The following is a 21,259-nucleotide window of genomic DNA, read 5'->3' on the forward strand; positions in this document are numbered from 1 at the left end:
GTACTGCTATTCCAGATAGAAGTTGACTTCTGCTTTTGATCCATCTGTATTGTTGAGAACCCCCCTAAATATCTTGGTCCACTCTTCTGCTGAGCTCTTTGTCCCATTGCTTCTAACAATTGACTGCTTCCCAAGCTGAAGGAGGCAACATAGATATGTGTGGCAGGGCAAGAATGGAGACAAAACAGAATACTGAGAACTGAAAAGTGGGAACATCAGCATGAAAAGATGTTTCAAGAGACTGGACTTAGAATGGAGAGGGCAAGGAAGGTGGGAGGAGGAAAAGAAAGAGTCCCTCTCTCCACTGAGAACCCTGATAACAAGAATACTCATTGGTCTTGTTCCAAGGGTTAAGGGAAACTTAGCTTGGAGGGAACTGCATGTGGCCTGTGGGCCTGCTTCTCCTTCCGCCATCTTTCAGTTGCCCACTTTTGAGTTTCTGACCCTTGCAGTCTCCTCAGTGCAGTGTCCCCTCTTCGACTCTCTCTGCCACTGGTGATATTTGCCCTTCTTCTCCCCCCACCACCCCGAGAGTGATCATCCCATTCTCCTCCACTCTCTAGGTCTTCTTCTTCCACCTTCTTCTGTCCCCATTCCTGCCCTTCTGCCTACTTGATTTCCCCCTCCTACTGGGTCCCCCTGTTCTTCTCTATCTGCTGAGCAGAACTGAGCTCACGCTGCTGCTGGATGTGGTTTCCTGCCTACTGTAGCTGGAAGGTGGAACCGAGTGAATAACACAAGGGGAAGACAAAGCAGAGACTGGGTACTCAGAGGCCGGAGGGGAGAACGAAGGCTCAGCTACTTGAGACATGCATGGCTGGGAGAGAAGTTGAAATCTAACTATCCAAAATGTTGGCATAGAGGATATTCAGGTACTGAATGTACACAAAGGATGGAATCTACATAAATGATCAACACTGGCCTAACTGCTCCCACTGAAATTAGTGGTAAACCTCCATGGATTTTAATGGGAGCAGAGTTAAGCCAACTCTGAGAACTTTTGAAAATCCTACCCATCTTGTCTGATTTTATTTTTTCTCCAAGGTATGGTATGAGGATTTATGCACATATGCTAAAGGGCAATTTCAATCCCTAATTGATGCCAAATGAGGCACCTTTTAAAAATGTGGAAATAGATTTGAGATTAATTTCTAATAAAATAAACATGTGTTAGTTTTCCTATAGTTGCGATGTAGAAGAATATTGTCTTGCCTGGAGTCGATAAGATAGAAAATTGTGGTTAATAATAAAAGCTAAATGAGGAGATACTTTAATGATGGGATGTCATGTGCCTGACTATAAAATAAATAGTAATTATCACATTTGAGAAACTACTATCTGAGTATTTGAATTGCTCTTGACAACTTCATCTGTATGTCATGCCCTTCTGGATTATGCACTTTCTAGTTCTTAATAAGCAAACAAATGAAACCGAATTCCTTACCCTGACAGAAGATGTTGTTTTCAACACAACGTCAAACAGCACAGATAGCAGAAAAGAGCCAGCATAGCAAGCTCCAGGGTTATTTTTCATTTACACATTTTGTTAGTTACAAAACAAGATGAGAAATGTATCTTCTTTTTTTTTTAATCTTTACCTTTCTCCACACCCTTCACTACCACACACCATTATAACACATGTCAAAAGAGTTATTATCATTTTACAGAGAAGAGAGGGAAACTGTATAACCCCTGTTAGAGTAGTATAATACATCCTGACATTGAGTCAAAGGGGTAAACATTCCAAGTTTTCCACAGGGTATTAGCATAAAGAAAGCCTGTGTTCGGCAGTTCAGAGATCAAGATTTAGCCAATAGGGAGAAAACTTTGAAGAAAGTATAAGTTTGTTATGCGTTTTTCCTTATTTTTTCCAAAATATTTTTCATGTGCGCACGCATGCACACTCTGACATATTCCTGAAAGAATGCTTCAGAAGTATACGATATTACTGGAGAGAGCAATTGAATTTATTTTGATCAGATACATTTTATTCTACAAAATCAGTTATTCAAAAAAATAATAATCCTAAAATCTATCTTTTTCCAGTATTGCCTAGGGTTTAGAGCCAGTCAAACAATCCACTGGAAGCATGACCCCACCTCTTAAAACCTGGTGTGTTTTTGAAATGCCTTTTCCTGGTCGCTCACTTTGGCAAGCATACCTAGCAGCTCATCTTTGTTGTTTATGTCCAACCGACCAAGGTTCCATGCACACACAGCAATTCGAGGCATGCTCCTGCCTGGAGCAGAGAAGAAGCATTGGATCTCCTGGGCATGTAGGAAGAAAAGGCTGTGGAAGCAAACCTACAGAACAGCCACAGAAATATGGACATCTGCAAGCCGATTGCAGGGGAGATGCAAGCAAAGGGGTACAATAGGGATCAGCAGCAGTGGCATGGGAAAGCACAGGAGCATCATCAGGGATACTATAAAGCGAGGGAAGGCAAAAAATCTGTTGTTGTCCCACAGACCCGCTGCTTTTAGAATGAACTGCATGCCATACTTGGAGGTGACCCCACACCACCCTATGGATACCGTGGAGGAGACCAAGACAAAGACTCCAGCAGTGAATAGTGAGGAGGCGGAAGTGGAGGAGAGAGACACAGTAAGAGACTCCAACAATGCCACGAGCCAGGACCTATTTGAATCTCAGCAGGAGACTAGCTATTATCTAGTGGATGAGCCCGATGATGAAGGGAAAGGGAGCTTGGGTAAGTATGTGCATGCATTTTTCTTTACAATGTTTTATTTGCTTTTCCTTCCTCTCTCTTTCCCCTTTCCCATCTCTTTCCCCCGCTCCCATTTAAAGATGGCACTTGGCCCATCCTCAAGTTTATGAAACAAAGGTATCAACTTTTCATTGCATTACTGGTATATTGTGAGAAAATTAAAAGTTAGGAAGTAAATTCAAAACAAATTCTTCAGCACTACTGAGACAGTCTGAATACACAATCCACATCAATTCGGTGTCCTGTGCTTGGGCAGAGGTGGAACAAACAGAGATAGAGACAGCCTCTGGGAAGGGAGAAATATGTCTGTTTATGTGAATAACGATGTCCCTTTCATCGAGATCTCTCAGGAGGATAAAACATTTTACAGAGAGACTCTGCAATCCTCTCCTGAAGGTTTCTAGGGATGGCAGCCTTATTTCTTCCTCAGTGGTAGGACACTTACTCATGCCATTCTTTGAGTTCAGTTGGCACTATCACAGCAAACCGGCTAGTGGCATACAGGCCCAGGTTGCTTCAGGACACCAGTAGCAGCCTTTATAACCCTGAGGAGTGAGGTATCAGCCAAAATCAACACTGCCAGTGAAAAATAATGCCAATATTCACAGCCCTGGCCCTATTCTCTGACTTGTGCAAAGGGACTGGAATCTTACAGCTCTATGTAGCAGAATATCACTGCCCCCAACATCCCTGGCAGACTGTCCTCACTATGGTTGGAGCTGGAGACCTCTGCTGTACCAAAGTACTCCAAAGCTGAAGTGTCAATAAAGCTTTCTTACTGGAAGTATTTATGGGAATAATATGGGGGTGTTTTGAGACTTACCTTTCCCTTCCTGCTATGATGGTAAATCTAATTGTATGTGCGTCTGGTTTATCAGCAGATTCCGGAGTGGTGGCTTTGAGGAGTGTCCCCTTCAAGTCCACAGAAAGACTGACCTTGAGGAGGAGGAGAAAGAGGACTAGGGAGGACATATTTTGCGAGATTCTACAATTGGGTTATGGACAAACAACTTGGAGGACCAATATGATGAAGAGCATGGAGAAATATAGAGAAGGCAGGCAAAAAGGCCCAAGAGTTTCAGCAGCATATGGCATCACAGGGATATGGCATCAGAGACCTACAGCTCCATGCCAGAGGACAGCAAGGAAAACCACAGCTTCAGCTACCCTGACCTGTGAAAACTACAGACTGATGTGTATATATAGCCACAATGCACTACACTGAACTACTGTTTTGTTGACACAAATGGATATAAAGGCTTGCTTCCTTCTGAAAAGAAATTTTAAATATTTCACCCCATTATGTTTGAAATTTGTATGACATAGTATGCACTTTGATTTTGTGCACTGAATTTTTGCACTCAAAGTATCTTTATTAGTTCACAACGAGCATTACAGTATACATAGTGGCAGTCAAGAAATCAAACACTACTTATAAATGCACACCAAGCACCACTGAATTCATAGCGTCAAGAAAACACCACCATACTTATAAATGCACAATAAGCACCACACAATTCATAGTGGCAGGCAAAGCCCTAGGCCCAGAAGTCTTTATAACTTGCAGCAGGCACAACATAATAGATACCAGCAAACAAAAACCAAAAAAACCCCATAAGACATACATTATCTCAAGACAGCAAGACCGAACACTACTGTGGCTCACAGTGAAAATGAACCTTTAAACACCTTCCCCCCCCCCCCCCATCAAATTCCTAACTCCACATTGGGCTCTTGTTATAGCCCTGGTGTCTGGCTGTTCAAATTCAGCAGACGTCCACTTCATCTCGCCTGTCCACCCTAGCGGCAGCTTCCCCCGCTTTCCCTCACATAAATTATGCAGTATACAATATACAACTACAACCATTGGGATGTTGTGTTTTTTCTCACTGAGGTTCTTATCTAGTGAGTAAAAAATGCTAGCAACCCATCAATCTACCAAAAGCACATTCCACAGTTATTCTGCACCTACTGGACTCTTTCATTAGTGCTGACCTGATGGCCCGTGGTGGGCTTCTAAAGCAAAGGTTAGGCTAGGTCCCTCAGAATCACTATTGACATTTCAACATTGCCAGTGGTAATCTGCCACTTGGGAAAGAATGTCCCTGCATGCAGCTTTCTGAACAGTCCTGTAATCTCAAAGATGCAAGCATCACACATCTTCTCTGGACAACCCACACTAGTATCAGTGAAGCATCCCCTGGTGATCCACTAGTGCTTGGGTAACCATAGGAAAATATCCCTTTCCTGTTGATATACCTAGTAGCATGGTGGGCTACTGCCAAAATAGGGATCTCTGTTCTTCCTATTGCACCACCACAGTTCAGGAACCTAATTGCTGCAAATCCATTCACTATTTCTTTCACATTGTCAAGTATCACAGTCCTGCACAGCAGGAGACAATTACAGGTTCTATATGCTGTCATGACAATGGCCCTGTCAAGGTTCCTTCCCCACTCTGAATTCTAGGGTACAGATGTGGGGACCTGCATGAAAAACCTCCTAAGCTTATTTTTACCAGCTTAGGTTAAAACTTCCCCAAGGTACAAACTATTTTACCTTTTGCCCTTGGACTTTATTGCTGCCACCACCAAGCGTCTAACAAATATATAACAGGGAAAGAGCCCGCTTGGAAACGTCTTTCCCCCCCAAATCCTCCCCAACCCTACAACCCCTTTCCTGGGGAAGGCTTGATAAAAATCCTCACCAATTTGCATAGGTGAACACAGACCCAAACCCTGGGATCTTAAGAACAATGAAAAAGCAATCAGGTTCTTAAAAGAAGAATTTTAATGGAAGAAAAAGTAAAAGAATCACCTCTGTAAAATCAGGATGGTAAATACCTTACAGAGTAATCAGATTCAAAACATAGAGAATCCCTCTAGGCAAAACCTTAAGTTACAAAAAGACACAAAAACAGGAATATACATTCCATTCAGCGCAGCTTATTTTATCAGCCATTTAAACAAAACAGAATCTAACGCATCTCTAGCTAGATTACTTACTAAGTTCTAAGACTCCATTCCTTTTCTGTTCCTGGCAAAAACATCACACAGACAGAGAGAACCTTTGTTTCCCCCCCTCCAGCTTTGAAAGTATCTTGTTTCCTCATTGGTCATTTTGGTCAGGTGCCCGCGAGGTTATCCTAGCTTCTTAACCCTTTACAGGTGAAAGGGTTTTTTCCTGTGGCTAGGAGGGACTTTATATTTATGACAGGCCCCCACTTTATATTTATGACAGGCCCCCACTGTGGATTTTCCAACTCCAAAATGATTTCCCACTGATTAGTAGCAAGCCGGCACTGCAAGCTTCCAAACTGTGGTTCCACTTGCTTCTTCACTGTCAATGCAACTCTTATTTTGGTGTCCCTGCACTGGAAGGCTGAGGTGAGTTCTGTGCACAGATCCAGGTATGTGGCCATTTGCATCTGAAAGTTCTGCAGGCACTGCTCATCAGACCAAACCTGCATTACAATGCAGTCCCATCAGTCAGTGCTTGTTCTTGGACCCAGAAATATCTTCAGCTACTTCATGAATGCCATGAGCAACCTGGGTTTTTTCCCCACTGTGTCCATCAACAAACTCTCCTCAAAGACATCCTCATCTTCCTCGCTGTGATCCCAATGGTTGTGGTACTTCCTGAAGGTCTGAAAATCTAGGAGAATCATTCATGCTGCACTTACAATATTCATGAGAATAATGCTGAGCTTTGTGGGCTCCATCTTGCTGTCAGACATGGAAGAGACTGAAAAGCAATGCACAGGTTTTGGGGATTTTCCAAAAATGGCACAAATTACAAGATTTGGAATGTGTTACACAGTGGAGAAAGTTGTACCCTGGGAGCTAGACCCATAGCTCCCAGAAATCCTTGGGTGAATCATTACTATCTCCACAAAAATTTACAAAAATTTCCCAAAGAGTATTGGGCTGGACAATGGTGCATGGTACTCTGGAATGCCTACCTGTTGTGAATCCTGCTTTACATCAACACACTTGTGGTGAGTATGCACAACACCAATGCAGGCAGACAATTATGTATGCACCTGAGCAATATATAGACTTTGTGGTCTGTACAACAACATAGCCTATGTGGTCTGAAGTTTGTAATATAGATATGGCCCAAGTTGATACTGCATAGATAGGCTTTTTCTTGACACCCTCAGGGAATAGGTCAATTTAGGTTCACATCCATTTCTGATGTGTAATTTTCACCACTTTCCATGTCACATCTGAATGCAAACCTCTGAGTTTAAGGGAGTCTAAGTTAATGTAACATCCTTGCCAAGGAGCAAGAAGAGAAGAATATATTAGGAAATGCCAGTAGCAGGAGGATGTAAGAAGATAGACCTCTACCTATACAATGTCACGGGTTTGGGGGTTTTTCTTTCTTTCTTTCTGCATTCCTTTCTTCTGGCCCCCTCTGTGGGCGATATTGACTTATCCCTCTCCCCACAACAGTGAGTTTGGCTTATTGGGGAAAATTGAGAGGTGGTATGTAAAGGTAATGTAAGTTACACATTGATTAGGAAATTTAAGCAAGTGTAAAGGAAGTCTGCTTCTGTACACAAAGGTGGGCAGAGGCTGGAAGAAACTCTTATACCAATTTACTTGGACTCAGGGAGGGCCTGATCCCACTCCCATTGATGTTATATGGCAAAACTTTTCTTGATGTTGTTGGAAGCAAGCCCTAAGACCTACTTATGGCTAAATTTAGATGTAATCCTATATCAATAAGCATTCAGAAGATAAAAGTTCTGGTGCAGCATGGTGCAGAGAGATTTGAAATTTTTTGCAAGACAAAGGATGTTCTCAGATAAGAACTTTATTCAATTTTTTAGTAGTATTAAATCAGTCCCATTAATCGGAATAATTATCTTTCAGGCTGGGGGGAGTACACTCCTGTTTGGTCCTGAGTCAATAATCTTTGAATCCCAAACAGTAACTTTACAACTTGAGTAAATAATTATACTTAACCTGCAGCATAATCTCTTTGCAGACTTTTACCCACTAGGGGGCAAGGCTATTTCAATTTACTGCTCATGCTAAACAACATGTAAAGTGTAAGTGCCACCATTTCATTCCAAAAAATGTCTGAGAAGTCCCATGTCAGTCAAGTCAGTCACAGCAGCCTCGCAGCCTGCTACCATCTAATTCCAAGCATATTCATAAGAATCTCTTAAAAGTTCTAGGCTTGCATTGGCAGTCCTTATGTAATAGCAGTGTTGCAAGAGAGTCTGTTTTCACTTCCTTGGCAATCTCTTTATAGCCCGGGGCTACACTGCAGCAGCGATTTTTTTTCTTTTCTTTTTTTGGAAGAGAATTACTGCTAGAGCTAAATTTCAAACACAAACCTGTAATGTGGGAGACTTTAAAATGTACCCTATCGTTTCTAAGAACTCACACACACACAAAAATCTCATGCACGACTGTCTGTATGTAAGGACTGATCCCTTGTTCACTTCATTATGCAAGAGCTGCACCCCTGCTATTCCTTTTTAACCATGATGCTGCCTGTTGGCTACTGCTTGTGAATCAATGAGGTGTAGTCAGACAGACATCCACACATCCGGGGATATGGCACTGCATATTAATCATGCTGAGAAGGAAGAGCTCAGGGCCAAGCAGCGCAGATGGTCTGAGGGTCTGTAAAACCCTAGTTACACGTTGTTGGCGCAATAGTTGAGCAATGGATCTCTTTGGATAAAAGAGACGTATCTGAAGTATGCAATCCACTAGATAGGAGCTGTAGAATTGCAGGAAGCACACACATGTTTTTCTGTTTATTCAGAGAGCAATCACTTAATTGTCTGCCTTAAATACTTGATAACTAAGGGAAGTGGTATGTTTTGTTATCATTATTGTCTCTACTAGGGCTATCCAGCATCAGAGTTTATGCTGTCACTCAAGTGCTATTTCTGTTGTGTGACAGGACTGACTAATCCTGCGTGGTGGAGGGGGCAGGAGGGAGAATTTTTTCCCACTTGATGATGCCTTTATGAAGTATTCCTTTGTTCACTATAGAGGTCTGCTTCATGATGATGACATCAAAGCAAAGGCAAGAACACAAAGACTGCATTGGTTAAGAATGTCACAATCTATAAATAACTCTGGGAGATCAATGCACAGCAGAGGGGAAAAAACTTCCCCAGTGGATTGATTTTGTGTTGTTTTTTCCCTTCCTTCCCCTTTCCAGGTATATTGACATTGCAGGTGGCCAGATGAAAAGAAAGAACAGGGAGAGGAACAAGCAGGAGAGAGCTGACTGTACTCCTGAATGTGGGCCTAATGACAACAGAATGACATCCTGTTAAAGGAACATTTGTTCATCCCCATTTACGGTGAACTCTGAAAACATTGGTCCCAATCCCCAGACAGCGTGCATTGGCATAGCTCCATTAAAATTAATGTCACTGCATCCAAGAGAAATTAATAAATAGAAAACTCTCATCCAACGGGAACGTTGATCCTGGATGTGCCTCTTTTGAATGAATTTCACGGGCTCACAGCTGCACACTGATCATAGCACCTTAGCCATGGAGAAAAATTGCCATCTGCAAATCATCCTGGAAAAGTAGTAATGATTGATGTAATTATGGCAACAGCCAGTTCTGTCATAGTAAGATACTGAACCCCAATAATTAGACTCTCAGACTTGTTCCATCACAGCTATAAAACTTGCTGAATGCTCAATGAGCATTTTTCCTCCAATAACCCAAGCAGGAAAAAAAATCCTCTGGAAAAGAGGAATCTTCAAGATCATGTGGGAACTTCAGTTCTTGTTGACCAGTAAGACCAGCCAGCAGACTCGTTACAGTAAAGACCTTAGACTTTACTATGGCTTGTCATCCCATATGATCCATAAACACGGCATAATTATAACAAATTCATATGCAAACTATACACAAGGATCATTTATGGGATAAAACACAGCTGTTCAAGAGCTCAAGGATCCAATACAAGTTTAGGACAGGAAGTGAAAGCATTTTTTTTTTCATTTGACACCTCAAAAGGAATTAGCTAGACAGGATGTAATTACATGTTGGATTTTGCCCATGGCACTGGGGTAGTATCTTTGTATACTTATAGAGTGTCATGGGATCTTTAATTATCACAGGCAATCAGGACCTTGATTTTTTTCTCTCTTTTAAAAGACACTCTCCAGTGGCATAGTACATCCTAAGCTAATTTCAGGACATTGGTTTATAATGATGAAAAGGGAATAACATTCTCTATTGTCAGCCAGATTCGGACCTCCATCCTCATGATTAGTTGCTTGCTTTGCAAATAGTCCTACTTACTGGCCCAGTACTACCGAAATCACATTCTGTAGTCTTTCCTGTGTTCTGAATTCTATATAGTGACCCAGTCCCTCATTTTAGCAGGTGAACTATGAAAGTACCACTGCATAGAAAGGGTTATGGCTACAGTAACTATGGCTCTAGTATCTTCTATCTTAGCACTAGAAATAAAGTACGTTTGATATTTTGCATTTAGAGTCTGAATGTTACTTTTTGTTTTTTTTTAAATAGTATTAATAGATGTAAGCCTTATTTACGAACAACCTGCTGTGATAAGAATAATGTTAATATACTACATGTCCTCAGCTGAACTGGATTTTCGTTTTGTAATTATTTCTTCACCTGAATTTTTCTGTCCCTCGGTGAGAGAATGCTTTATACAATGGGGTTTAAAAAGCTAAACCTGATCTGGATCTGTGGTGCATAATATCTAGTCATTTTATGTATATTAATGCTAAATTCTGTTCTTCATTTTCATAAATAGCCCACAAAGCATGCCAACCTTCTTCCACATTTTAAACAGTACTAGGTTTTGATGAGCAAAATTGGTAGGTACTAGGTGAACAAAAGAATACTGATGATACATAATGTAAGGCTTGATCAAAAGTTGTGAACTCGTCAGATGGTCTGCCAAAAAATTGGATTGTTTTCTAGAAAGTGTTTCTCAGCTAAGTTACAAGATACAGTCTGACTGTTAATTGAAGTCTTGAAAAATCTAACTTTTGGTTATGTTATGAAAATGGTGAAAATGGGTAAATGTGTCCTGTAAAATTGATTATCAATGTAAAATGTTGTACATGAACTTCATGATGAAGACACATGAAAGAAATGAGAAAAATTAGAAATGTACAGGGCATATTTAATCATCAGATCTTCCTGTTAATACATTATTGTTTAATTTGTAAAGATAAATTTGGAATGTTCAATGTTTCCATTTCACTGTACCCACTTGCACCAGTTCTCCGCCATCCCCATCTCCCTGCCTTCTCCCTCGGCAATCCTTGGTGTTCACAGTTTTAAAATACATGCAGTTATTGTGGCCACCTTTAGTAACTGTTAGTCGTTTGCCAAACTATACCTATTTTATCCACTTAATGGGCTAGAGAAAATGATATAAGAGGAAAAAATAACATTTTGTGGGGCTCTCTTCACTCTAGCTTTTGTTAATCTTCTGACACTCAGGTAACAAGAACTGTGTATGAAATTGTACATGTGGTCTCAGCAAGGTCATCAGATAAAAATGTATTGTTGCCCCTTTGCTGAATGGTAGTAGAATTTTGGTGAGTGGAAATCAATACTGTGGAGTCCAGTGTTTTCCTAGTGGAACTTGTTTCTTTAAATAGTATGCACAAATTCTGTTTCTTCTAATGAGGGTGGTAGCAAAATGCACATAGGCAAATCTCTCTTGCAGCAATCTGTGATCAGATACCTCTGCCCTCCAGAAGCAGCTGACTTGCACCTCACACTCTCTCCATGACCTCACTGCTTAACACATAATCTCTTCTTTCTGCCCCAGTGTCCTGAGTTAGTGGGGTATAGAACGCTTCTCTATTGATTTCTGGGGAGCTACACTGATTTATACAATTTAGCCCTACACTATTACTAGGTAAGAATTTTTATGAACAACTTTCTGTAGGGAGAAGTAGTAAATCAGAGTCTGGTTAACGTAAGAGTCTAAATGAAGAGAGACGAGATCATACCTTTTTTGTAAATGCAAGGTAATGGTTTGCAGTTTACAGGGAGGAAAATAAACAGTGCTAGTAAATGCATCTGCCAGAGAAGAGCCTAGTGGCAAAAGCTACCTCTTGTTAGTCTGGGGACAACATCCAGATGTAACAGAGTCAGGCACATTTGCTGAAATCCTCTTGAAGAAAGAACACCGGTGGCTATCAGAAGTGACAAACACAAGATCATAAGGGTGCACATGAAACTCTGTTAGTTCACTGGGTTTTGTATGCTAGCTAAATAACTAGAACTAACATAGTCACAGGAAGGGCTTTGCCCCACCACATCCAGACTTCTTTCCATTTTAATCTTATTCATACTATTTTCCCCCAGGAGGGCTAAGATATTCAGTTTGACTTTCATGTTCTCTTCCTCCGTATTAAACAACAGAACAGTAGCTAAAAATGAGAGACATTCTATACTGCAGCAGGATTCTTTATTGTCCATCCCCCTCCTTTGCCTGTTTTTTTTTTTTTTCTTTGTCATATTTTCAGGCACTATTCCTGTAACTGATTCCTCATGGATGCAGGGATCTCCCTCTTCAGAATCATTTACAGAATTAGGGCCTCAGATTGTAAATTCTTTGGGTCAGGGACCTTGCCTTCCTATATATTTGCACAGAACCAAATGTATGGTGGATGCTGCTACATTATAAATGAAGAATAAATAAATAATAGCAAATCCTAAAGTGCTCAATCGGTATTAAAGATATAGATGCATATCAAAGCTATGCTAAGTTTGTTTAAAAAGTCTGAGTATGGCTATGTGATCTTTGTCATTTTAAGTTACTGTGGTTTCAGTGAACTCTAAACAGAAGTTTCTGGAGTCCCCATGGAGCACACCTCCTGTGGCGTGCTTTGAGTTCGTGATTCATTTGATCACAAAAACTCTAACAACTTCAGTAGAAAACTCACTTTGTCTGTAATGAAACCAGCAAACTTGGCCAACTGCTGTATTACTCCTCCCACCAACAAGCCCCTGCTGCCCCATGGGAAGAAGGAGCATGACCATCATTTATATTGCAACAAGCTAGGTAAGGCTGCTGCTGCCGCACTGCTCCCTAGCAAGCCTTGATGCATTTCCAACCCTGGGAGGGTAAGCAGATTATTCCCATGAAGTTTTTCTAGCTATTTGCAGCCTGGAGTGTCTATTTAAATTCATTTAAAAATGCATATGCAAACAGTATGTATTTTAGAAAAAAATGTGAATACATTATACCCTTAATTCATAAAGAAAAAGCAAATTACATACATATATATAACCTTGCTACACCCAAATCCACTGTTATTATATAGTATGTTTGTTGGTACAGAACCTCTGGTTTTCCTTCTGCAGCTTCTCAAGAGGATGCTGCACCCACTACTTCTGTGGCCATATTCGAGGGCTGGATGACAGTTTCAAGGTTACAGTTTAGGTTTTTGCATGCTGAAACAAGGAAGATCAATCCTAATCTACAGAGGGACTGAATTGCAAATGTCGGAGCACAAAGGGCTTGAGCCTGGGAGGTGCTGAGCACTCTCAACTCCCTGGCCTTCCAGAGGCCCTCAGCACTTCACAGGGTCAGGCCTATAGTTACTAAGCACCATTCTGCTCACACAGCTGATTGAATCTTTTATTCTGCTTTAATACAGCAGGATCTTCTTTCAATTTATATTGATGCCATCAGACTGTGTCACTGCGGGTAAAGGGGACAGTGGCATTCACTAATTTCTTTCCATACTTACAGATAAAGAGTACAGATGGAAACATTCAAGACTTACCGGGCCATGCATTTTTCTGCTTTAGGATACTTTCCACAAGCCCTCTTCTCCAGTGGAATTTAAGAGCCGTTGCTTTACACAGTTGCATGACAAAAATCGAGACTGGGTTACCTGAATTGTCATTCCAGAGAGCAGCACCACTGACAGAGGAACTAACCCTTGCTCTCTTCATTGACAGATCTGAGCCAGAGGTGGAGAACCAGAGCCATTAGCATTTTTAATGCCATCAACAACAGCAAAGGGAAAAACAAAACAGTAAAATTACATCTGTGTTTTCTTCCTTTCACTTCTGCATTAATATCTTTATCACCTCTGCATCTTTATATCCTGGGCTATAATAGAGGTACCTATTCTGATTTGCTTATGTGGTTTTAGCATTCTCAACGGGCTTTGAAATCTGAGTGAAAGCACCCAAGCAACTGCACTTTTTAGAGATGACTTAAATCCTATATTTGGAGAAGAAAACATCACAACCTTTTAATTTTCCTTTCCATTGTCTCTTGGTGACAGATTGACAGGCCTGGAGAATGGAGTTGTCTATTCATAGAACAGGTTCAGTGTGGGTAGCAGCACTGAATGCTTGTTCATGTAGCCCTGCTAGTGTGCCTCAATCCTGACCTGGAGAGGCTGCTTCTGGGGAGAGGGGAGTTCAGTCTCTGTTCTAATTCAGTCCATGTTCTCTCAGCTGAAGCTGCCAAAATGGTTAACACTCAGCGCCAGTGTGGTGGTGGTTTTGTGATGTGAACAGCTCACCTCTAGGACAAAGGACTGAGACCACCAACTCATTTTACAATGAGCACCAAATAGAGGTGAGATGTTAAGAGCTTTGTCACTGATGACCATCTGATTTTCTCATCCTTCAGCCAAATTCTTCTTTTGCTTTTGTTTGCTTCTACAGATTACTTGCACCTCATGGTAATGAAAAAATTGAAGCAGAACATGAGGATGCTCTTGTGCCAAATTTTCTAGAGTTATAAGTATTGCTGGTCTGGTAAAAGGAACAGACAAGGGAAAGATGAAACCAATTGGGAGTCCTTTCTCTGCCTTTAAATAAAGGACAAATATGATATATAACAGGGTGAACCACTAGCTAAGAAATAGACATACCAAAGAATAATCTTTCAGTTTACTTTGTTTTCTGTTTAGGGATCATTTCCAAAGAAAGCCTTATGTTCCAAATGTCTTGCTCATCCCATTTTTATTTGCAATATGAATTTAAGATTTTTTTTAAATTTGAGTATTTTAACAATGCCATTATCAGAAGTACCACTTCCGTGAGTGATGTAAACATGTCAAATCCATCGTGTCAAGCATATTTATCTGCAACTACTGTAAAAGAAGCCACTCCTGCAGGCCACTGAGATTACTTGTGATGAGTTGAAACATATGTGTTCAAACAATCTCCTGGGTTCATATTTATATTTCCTTATGGATAACTCTACTTATTCCATTAGGACACACAGTATTACACTGTCAGTCTTCGATAGTATTGCATTGTTAACATTAGCTTCACTTTTGCATTTATTTTTAAATTATGTATGAGACAACTCCAGGTGAGGGTGTGCAGCAATTTGTGGTTTGGAGACTAAAAGTCTGTCTGAGGGCACTTTCACAGAGAGTTTGGTGTGAAAACCATACACTAAGCCAAATACATATCTATATTGAACTATAAAGCAAACAATGTGGATAACTACTACTTTAGTCCCACTGAATTCAGTGTAATGTGTGTTTTAGGAAGAATTCTGCAAGATGTGAAGTATCCTTAGCTCCCTGTAGTGAGGCAGAGTGGCCTCCCACTGATCCAGAGCGGGAGAGGGGCCACTCTCTGAGCCCAGGTGAGCAGATGCAGGCCGTGCCCATCCCTCCCACCAGAAGTCAGGAGGCGGGACAGGAAATATAAAGGGTGGGTCCTGGAGCTCAGTTGTGCTGCAGCTGCTGAAGGAGAGAGATGCTTCTTGACTGGTCCTGGAGACCATAGATAAGCCCGGCCAAGCTTAAGACTGGCTAGAGCTGCTGGAGCTGCCAGCCAACCAAGGCACTGAGGCCTTGCTGGGAGTGCTGCTGGCCATCTACTCTCAGGAAACAGAGGACCCCTTCCACCCTCCCTCCCCGATCCAGGTACACCCTGAGGGGAGGGGAGGAAGTGACCCAGGGACAGCTGACCCCAGTCTGGCTGCATTGCTGCTAGAAACCCAGCCAGCGTGTTGTGGCTGGGTTCCCCACTGACCCAGTGGTGGAACACTCCACTGCTATTAGGGCCTTGGGCTGGGACCTGGAGGAGTCAGGTGGGTCTGGGTCCCCCTGAAACCCCACCCCTAGGATGGCAGCCTCCCCACTTTAGGGCATGAGGCCTGTGTTTGTCTGCTGTCTACCTGAGACAAGATGTCAGGCAATAGACTGCCTACTGCTCTGCCCTGCCTCAGAAGTCAGAGAAACCCTCTTCTGAGCCCCTAGACTGTTTGGTGCTGTCTTGCTGGAGGCCTGGGTTCCTAAACTGTTTGGTACCCTGCCCTGCTTGAGAGCTTGGAGACCTGAGACTAATTGCAGCTCTGCCCCTTTCTGAGGGCCTGAGCTCACAGACTGCTCATTTGCCCTGCCCTTGCCTGAGGGCTGGAAACTTTTAGACTGTTTGGTGCTCCACCCTGCCAAAGGCCCGAGCCATATACCTTTGCAGCTCTGGCCTGCCTAAGGGCCAGAGCCTTAAACCGTTTACTCCTCTGCTAATTCCCATGGGCAACACCTGACATAGTGAGGCGGAGTGGCCTCCCACCGAACCAGAGGAGGAGGGACCACCACTAACCCACTATACTCCATAATACTGCCTATATTGTATGCATATGCAAATATTTATCAAGTAAGGGACCAATTTTTGGGTGGACCTGAGCGCCTTTCCTGAGAAACCGCCACTCATGATAGTGTTAATAAGCATTTTAATTATAAAGTCAGGGCCACTGCCATTTTTATGAGCCTCTCCAAATAGAAACAAAAATCCTAAGATTGTTACTTTTGCAGCTTGAAAGGAAAGAAACCAAAATGCAGGTGAAAGTTCATTCAGTATTTCTGCTGTCATTTGAGTCTTAGTTCCATGACGTAACCTGGCATTTGTCACGACTGGCAGATTTAATTGGAACGGTTACAGAAAAGTAGCCTGATCAATAGGTTCTTGGAACAATGGTAAGAGAAAGGTACTGGAGTTAAAGCTTGATACTGTATTTCTTTCTTTGTAGTTCTATGTTTTACTTGTGCAGTGAAAGGAAAAAGGATACTTTACAGTGTGACTGTCAGCTATAGGTAATAGAATATGTGTTGATAGCCCCTTTTATATTTGCAGCATCATACATGTTAATTGGAAGATTCTACATCTCCAGTGCACTCTACAGCTGCCAAGTGAAAATAAATGTTATTTTGTTGCAGATGACAGTTGTCCAAAGCACAAACAAGTAAACTGATCTCAGCAAAAGAAGAATATTCTTCAGAGTTTTCAAAAGCATGCAAGATTGGACTGAGGGAGTTGATTTACATGATTCCTTAATATTCTACACACTACCTGCAGTGCATAATGACAGTACTTCTGCAAGCAGCCGTGTTCTTTTGTGTGCCAGAAAACAGTTTTCTGTGATCACAATAAATAAGATGAAACAAAGGGGGTGGGGCAGGGAGAGAGGGAGGATATTATCTCAAAGAAGGCCAGTGTATAGAAGGAAGGTGAATGGGGGAAAATGAGGAGAGAGATATTAAAAGATGTTAGAGAAATAAAGTGTGGGGGGGAAATAGAGAAGCAAAGCATTCTAAGATGATAAAACTGAAAGAATGAGTCATGACAGTACAGCAGCTAAAGAGGTAGAGTATTCTACTTGTGTGGACCTTAACTCTTACAGTGTTCTCTGAAGGACTACATATCAGCCTCTCTTTATGATAAGTCCATTGTGAAAAAATATTATGGTTTGATTTGTTAGCTTTTGTTGATTTTAATCGCTGTTTCTGCAGATATATATTATAATGCATAGCTTTTCAAAAGGAAAATTATAATATACATAGGTTATTTGGATGCATGTACATATGTAGAATGAAGATAGGGAGAAAAAAAATCAGAAGTTAGGTAGACTTTTTAATTCTACAAGTCTGGACAAACTTCAACAGCTTTGGGGACACATTGCAGTAATGCTGCCTCAGACTTCTATTCCCTATCCCATCCCCGATCCAGAACACAGCTTGCAGGGAGATGAGTCAGGACAGGGAGATTGTTCAAGGGAGGGAATCGGTGAGGGAGGAAGAGGAGGGCATTCTGCAGTGCTGGCCTGGATCTGCAGGAATGGACTGCTGTTTCTCTCCACAGACTGCCCCTTCTATTGTCTTGAATGTAGACTGATGATTTTCAACAATCGGAACATTTCAGTTCTCGTACTGGTGCTTCTGTACCGGCTCTAACAAGGGAGGGAGTACTAGATCAGACCCACTCTTACAGTTACAATGACAGGGAAGTAAAAACACAGATTGCCATAGGAGACTTACTTATGCTAGCTATTACCATCTGTGGAGCCAAGCTGGAGCTACAGCAAGAATGGGAGAATGTCAGAAAATCTTCAGTGTAAGAGCAGCACCTACCTGCCACTTACAGCCAGAGAGTTCAGTTTCATGGAAGTGTATTTTTACTCTCCTGCAGTTTACCTGGACTCAGGGATGATAACATATGTCTCCTTATTTGCCCATTACCTGTAGAAGCACAATGAAATAAGCAACTCTTTTTGGTAGACATGCAAACAGTGCTGCTGTTTTTGTGTGTGGGTTTTTTGGCTCACATTCTATAGGATTGTTACTAAAGTAATAGATAAAAAAGGAAATATGTTAAATAAAAACATTTATTAGAGGAAGTAATTTTAAATATTTAATGATACAATTAAGTCTTATTAATGTAATAGTCTTTATTCGTCAGCTTAAAAATTCAAAAGGATAATTTTCTCTTTCATCTTTATTATGCAATGTTTGCCACAATTAATTGTTTTATATTCTTATAAATATTTGATGAATATTAGGTATTTTAATTTAAAAATATGGGTCTTATTCATCACTGTGTTACTCCAGTTTTAGTGAATTATAATGGAGTTGCACCAATATAAAACTGGAGCTGCCACAATGGTGAATCAGACCCTGCATGTTTTACTCTAGTTATAATGACAGAAGGCCTGATCTGATTCCCAAGCAATTCATTGGGAGCTTTGTTATTGATTTCCATGGGAGGAGAATTAGGCCTGTGTGAGGCTACTGAGTTGTAGTGCACATCATATGCAAATAATTTTGCTACATTTAATATTCTAATTGAGGGCACAATCTTGCAGCCCCAATCCCTGAGGAATTCCCATTTATTTCCCCATAGCAGCTCCAGGATTGGGCACATCATTTTCTATACGTGAACATGATGTAATCTTCTTCTAACTTGTTTGACTTCTTTTAATCTGAATTACTAAAATTTTTGTTTTGTTTTAATCCCGCAAGATTACATTGGGTCAGATCATTCTCCCATCTGAGCTGAACTAGTCCTATTATCCACAGTATCTTGTCCACAGCTCTTAAGTGTTTTTTTTTATTGCAATACCAAGCATTTAATAATATTATAATATGTTCAACCTACTAAGCTCTGAAATGACCTTAGAACATCTGTTTGTAATGGCTGTATGGCGATTTTACTCAGTTCCCTCCATAACAGGTATTTAAATGTGTGTTGTGTAGTCAAGTGATTGTTTCTGTACACTGTTAGCCATTTACTGAAAAAGAAAAAAGTCCTGTATGAATAGTACTTCAGCATTAAGCCATGGGGGATTTAAATAATGTATTTTCCCTTTCATCAGTGATATTTGTTGTACAGGTATTATAAAGTGATATTTAGAGGAAGTGGATATTTTATTTTTACCACAGTATCACCTCTTAATCCTTATTACAGTATCAGCTTGGGAGCTACAATATTAGCAATTCATAGGGGCAATCACTTAATGGGCAATATGTTGACTTCCTTTTTCAACTGTTTTTTTTTTATTTTTATTTTTTTAACAAATAAAAATAAAAGCCCTGGTAACAATACTTTGGTAAATAGGAATATACTTCTGATGGGTGTAACAACCTTTGGGAAGGATAGTCCAACTAGTAAAGAGACTAGTAGCCAAATTTAGGCTTGTCTGTGTCATCATAAGTTTTCAGTTCTCTTCAATGTATGCGTGTAGTTCCCTTTATCCTTAAGGTGAATTACTCAGGTACCAACACAGTACATGCAGGGTGGGATTCCAGAGGGGCTTTGTAACAGAGTACTGGCGTGTAAGCACATGCTATCTATTGTTCATTTTCCATCCCCTTCTATCAGGAACTGTTGCTATTGTTTCACCTCTATCTTCAGGCCGTACATTCTTGCATTCTCCACTACACACAGGTGAGGGGCCAGGCACACCAACTGAAGAGGTAAAATACAATGCCATTTCAGGTCACTTGCAGGCTTGAACCAGTGTAAATAGTAGATTCTCTATAACTTCAAATCTTTAAATCCTGATTTGACAATTTCAGTAACTTAGCCAAAGATTAGGGGTGTCTTACAGGAGTGGGTGGGTGAAGTTCTGTGGCTTGCAATGTGCAGGAGGTCAGACTAGATGATCATGATGGTCACTTTTGACCTTAAAATCTAGGAGTCTATGTTAACTTAAGGATATTTCCAAAACGGGATCAAAGTAACAGCCAAAAGAGGACTTTCCAGCTTCCAGAAAGCAGGAAGAGGGAGAGGACATGCCCTTCTCCTGGAGTAGCCATTCCTGCACATCTCCTAGGTGTCCTGCCAGGGCCCCATGGAGACACTGCACTTAGAATCTGATCAAGGAGAATTGCTCTATATAATCTCCAGCAAGTAGTCATATGATACTTAGTCAAGTGACCACTCTCCATTATGTTCCTTATTTGGAGACTACAACTCCAGCAACCCCTGGTCTTAAAGGAGCATGTCCCTTTAACATGGTGGCTGCACCTGTGCTCACAGACCAATTGTGGTTTACAGGCCCATAAAAAAGTAGCTTTATTTAGAAACTCCATGAAATCCATGGCAAAGTCCTTCTTGTTAACTATAGCAAGACACTGGCACTGCAGTCATTTCAGAGTGAAAAATGGGGAAAGGGAGTTAGAATAAAAGATTAATTTGATAGATTCGTGAACTCCTAGATCTGTATGTGATCTGTATGTGAGCATCTGCATGTGTCTGGGAGAGTGGGAGTTAAGTGCTTAAATACCTTTTCAGGGTCAGGTGACAGTCCATAGAAAAAGTGTGAAAAACATGTTTGTTTGAAAATATTGTCATTCCACAAGAAATATGGATGCTTTTTTTTCTTTTCTTCCCACATGTTAAACTACACCTTTTTTCTAACTCTTCATTTTCAGTGTTCCTTCCTGTTCTTTCTTTAGCCTCTCAACGTGCTTTCTTTTCATCCTCTGTTTCCTCTCTATCTCTTGTCGGGCACCTCTCTCCTCGCCATCCTGCTGATGTGGCTGCTAAACAGCTTAGCTGCATGGATTGCCTCCTGTAGTGGAGAAGAAGCATCGTGCCCGGAGTCAGTACAGTGCTTCCCGTCACTGGCTGACACAACATGTTCAGCCACGTAACTTTGGTATGTTGAACCAGCACATGAGCTCAACAGGTAGCCGAACTAGTGACTTGGATTCGAGGAAGGATGCAGTCCCACGGTGCTCTCTCACTGTATGTGTCTATCAGTAGTTCTTTGG

The 21,259-nt window shown here is 41.2% G+C and overlaps 1 long non-coding RNA gene across 1 annotated transcript in view; it reads left to right on the forward strand.

The window, feature by feature from the left end:
• Nucleotides 1-18,312, forward strand: part of LOC122462601 — an 84,861-nt gene extending 66,549 nt beyond the window's left edge. The window contains exons 4-7 of the long non-coding RNA XR_006285280.1: nucleotides 13,689-13,765; nucleotides 14,196-14,319; nucleotides 15,245-15,345; nucleotides 16,925-18,312. This is a non-coding gene — a long non-coding RNA (uncharacterized LOC122462601). The remainder of the gene's footprint in view (nucleotides 1-13,688; nucleotides 13,766-14,195; nucleotides 14,320-15,244; nucleotides 15,346-16,924) is intronic.
• The last annotated feature ends 2,947 nt before the right edge of the window (nucleotides 18,313-21,259 follow it).

Source organism: Chelonia mydas, chromosome 12 (genome assembly GCF_015237465.2).
Source record: "Chelonia mydas isolate rCheMyd1 chromosome 12, rCheMyd1.pri.v2, whole genome shotgun sequence".
Classification (NCBI taxonomy): Eukaryota; Metazoa; Chordata; order Testudines; family Cheloniidae; genus Chelonia; species Chelonia mydas.